This window comes from Bacillus rossius, chromosome 3 (genome assembly GCF_032445375.1).
Source record: "Bacillus rossius redtenbacheri isolate Brsri chromosome 3, Brsri_v3, whole genome shotgun sequence".
In the NCBI taxonomy this organism is placed as follows: Eukaryota; Metazoa; Arthropoda; class Insecta; order Phasmatodea; family Bacillidae; genus Bacillus; species Bacillus rossius.
In genome coordinates this window covers 62,843,529-62,848,344 of record NC_086332.1, presented here as the reverse complement: position 1 = coordinate 62,848,344, position 4,816 = coordinate 62,843,529, and positions in this window count along the sequence as shown.

Here is a 4,816-nt window from a genome sequence, read left to right as displayed (position 1 = left end):
TACAAGGCTACAATTACTACATTTGTCTTCGACGGAATTTTCTCTTTTACTACATCTGCTCCATCACCATTATGTTATAAGATTACAAGGCTACTTGCTTACGTAGCTTCAAGTCTACGAGGCTCCAATGCATCATGACTACGAGACTACGTGCCATGAGGTTACGAGACTATGCGATTGCAAGTCTTCAAGGTTACGTGATCCTGAGGCTATAGGACTACCAAGCTTCCAGAACGTATGGTTACGAGACTGCATGACTAATTGGCGGCGCGGCTACGAAACTTCATGTCTCTAACTGACTACAATAGCACTATTCAGTGGTGAGAGTTAATTTATCTCATGCAAAGGTACTTGCTGCAAGTAGTTCCGCTTTTCAACATCAGATGACGTCACGTGTTGCTTGCAGGTAAATAATATTTATTTCTTATATGCGGGATGCTCACTATCGATCGCATAAGAAGGATGGCTTCGTTAGTCTCCAAGGAGAAGGAAGTTCGTCCTTCCTGCTAGTGCTTCTTAGATTTCTCACGGTCCACCATCTTGGATTGCGACGTTACAGCGACCATATTTGATGGGTGTGACCTTGACCTTTGACCGAAACCGCAGGAATGATCGCAAGCACTCGGATTAATCATCAAAATATTGATAAGAATAATCAGAAGCACACGGAGAAAAACGACACATGTTTTCTTTGATATCATAAAATTACAGGGAAAAAATTTAAAAATAAAAATAAATTAATAAAAAATTTAAAAAAATTAAAAAATACATAAACTGATTCTGCTAGCTTGTAAACTTATCATTGTTGAGCAAAGATAGAGTTTTAGTCAAGCCAGAATTTTATGTATTTTTTAATTTTTTTAAATTTTTTATTAATTTATTTTTATTTTTAAATTTTTTCCCTGTAATTTTATGATATCAAAGAAAACATGTGTCGTTTTTCTCCGTGTGCTTCTGATTATTCTTATCAATATTTTGATGATTAATCCGAGTGCTTGCGATCATTCCTGCGGTTTCGGTCAAAGGTCAAGGTCACACCCATCAAATATGGTCGCTGTAACGTCGCAATCCAAGATGGTGGACCGTGAGAAATCTAAGAAGCACTAGCAGGAAGGACGAACTTCCTTCTCCTTGGAGACTAACGAAGCCATCCTTCTTATGCGATCGATAGTGAGCATCCCGCATATAAGAAATAAATATTATTTACCTGCAAGCAACACGTGACGTCATCTGATGTTGAAAAGCGGAACTACTTGCAGCAAGTACCTTTGCATGAGATAAATTAACTCTCACCACTGAATAGTGCTATTGTAGTCAGTTAGAGACATGAAGTTTCGTAGCCGCGCCGCCAATTAGTCATGCAGTCTCGTAACCATACGTTCTGGAAGCTTGGTAGTCCTATAGCCTCAGGATCACGTAACCTTGAAGACTTGCAATCGCATAGTCTCGTAACCTCATGGCACGTAGTCTCGTAGTCATGATGCATTGGAGCCTCGTAGACTTGAAGCTACGTAAGCAAGTAGCCTTGTAATCTTATAACATAATGGTGATGGAGCAGATGTAGTAAAAGAGAAAATTCCGTCGAAGACAAATGTAGTAATTGTAGCCTTGTAGACGAGTAGCTTCGTAGTCAAGAACTCATGCAGACTTGTATTCCTGTATCCATGCAGACACGTAAACTCGTTTTCTAGAGGCTTCGTAGATCTGTAGCCTCGCAGTCTCGTCAACTTGAAGATTCGTAGTCACGTAGTCTCGTAACCTCATGGCTCGTAGTCGCGTAGACATGATGTAATGGAGTCTCGTAGACTTGAAGCTACGTAAGCAAGTATCCATGTAATCTTATAACATAATGGTGGCGGTGCAGTTGGAGCAAGAGAGAAAATTCTGACGAAGACAGATGCTGCAATTGGAGCCTTGTAGACGAGTAGCTTCGTAGTCAAGTACTCATGTAGACTAGTAGTTCTGTATCCTCGCAGTCACGTAAACTTGTGAACTAGAAGCTTCGTAGCTCTAGCCTCGCAAGCCGTGTATAACTCGTAAAATATCTAGATCATTTTAGACTCGTAGCCATGTGGCCTCATAGTCTCTTAGACTCGAAGAATTCTAGCCAAATATATTTAGAGCCAAAAGACTTTTGGAACCAAAAGACTGTTGGTGACAATGACTGATGGAGCCAATGAATATTGAAGCCAATGAATATTGGAGCCTGTGTGTATGTTCCGTTTCCTGCGTGTACGTTCCGTTTCCTGTGTGTACGTTCCGTTTTTCCTGCGTGTACGTTCCGTTTTCCTGCGTGTACGTTCCGTTTTCCTGCGTGTACTTTCTGTTTTCCAGCGTGTAAATTCCGTTTTCCTGCGTATACGTTCCGTTTTCCTGCATGTACGATCTGTTTTCCTGCGTGTACGTTCCGTTTTCCTTCGTGTACGTTCCGTTTTCCTGCGTGTACGTTCCGTTTTCCTGCGTGTACGTTCTGTTTTCCTGCGTGTACCTTCCGTTTTCCTGCATGTACGTTCCGTTTTTCCTGCGTGTACGTTCCGTTTTTCCTGCGTGTACGTTCCGTTTTCCTGCGTGTACGTTCCGTTTTCCTGCGTGTACGTTCCGTTTTTCCTGCGTGTACCTTCCGTTTTTCCTGCGTGTACGTTCCGTTTTCCTGCGTGTACCTTCCGTTTTCCTGCGTGTACGTTCCGTTTTCCTGCGTGTACCTTCCGTTTTTCCTGCGTGTACGTTCCGTTTTACTGCGTGTACGTTCCGTTTTCCTGCGTGTACCTTCCGTTTTCCTGCGTGTACGTTCCGTTTTTCCTGCGTGTACGTTCCGTTTTACTGCGTGTACCTTCCGTTTATCCTGCGTGTACCTTCCGTTTTCCTGCGTTTATGTTCCGTTTTTCCTGCGTGTACGTTCCGTTTTTCTTGCGTGTACGTTCCGTTTTCCTGCGTGTACCTTCCGTTTTTCCTGCGTGTACGTTCCGTTTTCCTGCGTGTACGTTCCGTTTTACTGCGTGTACCTTCCGTTTTCCTGCGTGTACGTTCCGTTTTACTGCGTGTACCTTCCGTTTTTCCTGCGTGTACGTTCCGTTTTTCCTGCGTGTACGTTCCGTTTTTCCTGCGTGTACGTTCCGTTTTTCCTGCGTGTACGTTCCGTTTTTCCTGCGTGTACGTTCTGTTTTACTGCGTGTACCTTCCGTTTTCCTGCGCGTACATTCCGTTTTTCCTGCGTGTACGTTCCGTTTTCCTACGTGTACATTCCTTTTTCCTGTGTGTACTGAGTTCATGGTCTATATGTCTGATATTGACATGACCCGGTCTTGCGGTCCGTGCCTTTACGATGACGGTGCTGCATTTTCGTTGTTGGTGCTTCCAAAATGTGCTGCCTTTTCGATGGCGGTGTTGTCTTTTAGATGTTGGTGCTTCCAAATGTGGTGCCTTTTCGTTGTCACTGCTGTCTTTTCGTTGTCGGTGCTTCCAAATGTGATGTATTTACGTTGGCGGTGCTGCCTTTTCGTTGTCGGTGCTTCCAAATGAGCTGTCTTTTCGTTGGTGGTGCTGTCTTTTCGTTGTTGGTGCTTCCTTTTTTGTTGATTGCGCGTAGTACAAAATGTAGTGATTGAATATTTACTAGTTTATCACCTCTTGGTGTTACTAAAATATTTTACAAGGTTACTTGGTCCTTTAGAATGTATAAAAATGTCACGATGGATTACGAAGGTCATGTGGTCCTGAAATGACTAGCCTATACGTCTGATAATGACATGACTCGGTCTCATGGACTGAAGGCAATTGATCTATATGTGTGGCTTTGTACATGAACGGCTTATATGTTATTCAGATTATTGAAAAATTAGACTTTCATAATAGGCTAATCGGCACTGATTTAATTCGTTGGTCCGGTATAATGACTTGAGTTGATTTTCGTAGAGTGAATGATTAATAAACTCCGCGAAAGGTAATGGAAAACAGAACCTAACATTTATTTAATAATTAGTTACAACTGTCTCTGGTCAAGAATCGAACCGTGGACAGGGATCCATCGATTCAATTTGTGAATTAATTGATTTTTTTTCGGAGACTATTGGAATTTTTCCCGCATTTCTAGCTAAATAATTACACTATTCCAAGATGTCGCCCAAATTTCAGGATGGCGGGGGACACCTCGGTAATAAATGATTACTGCAATGTAGCGGGTTAGAATAAAATTAACCAGATGGAAATGTACTCTATAATACGAGTACACGCACAAGATGGTGTACTCCAGCAGGTGGTCGCTCCTGGTAGCATGTACTGAACATAAAATGTCGGATCCATGATGGTCGACTAGGACAAAGTCAAATTTCAAGGACAAAGTAAAATTTCAAGGTCAAAGTCAAATTTCAAGGTCAAGGTCAAATTTCAAGGTCAAGGTCAAAGTTCAAGGTCAAGGTCAAATTTTAAGGTCAAGGTCAAATTCCAAGGTCAAGGTCAAAGTTCAAGGTAAAGGTCAAAGGTGTGGTGACCAGATAATTATACTACATGATATCGGCACACTCTAGCAGATGAAAACAAGATGATGGTCTCCAGTGGATGAAGACAAGATGGCGGACATGATGTCATACCAGTTGACGATATATACCTTGGTATTGGTGGTGATAGATCAGTCTAGGTAGCTTTCATGGAGGAAGGATCGACTGTTTACTCTCGCCGGGAATCGAACCAAGGACGTACATCGATATAATCAAACAGAATTCAAATAAGTTAATTTTTTGATGAATTTTGGAATTTTTTTTCATTAAAATCGGATAATAAATAAAGATTTTCATGATGGCGTCCAAATTTCAAGATGGCG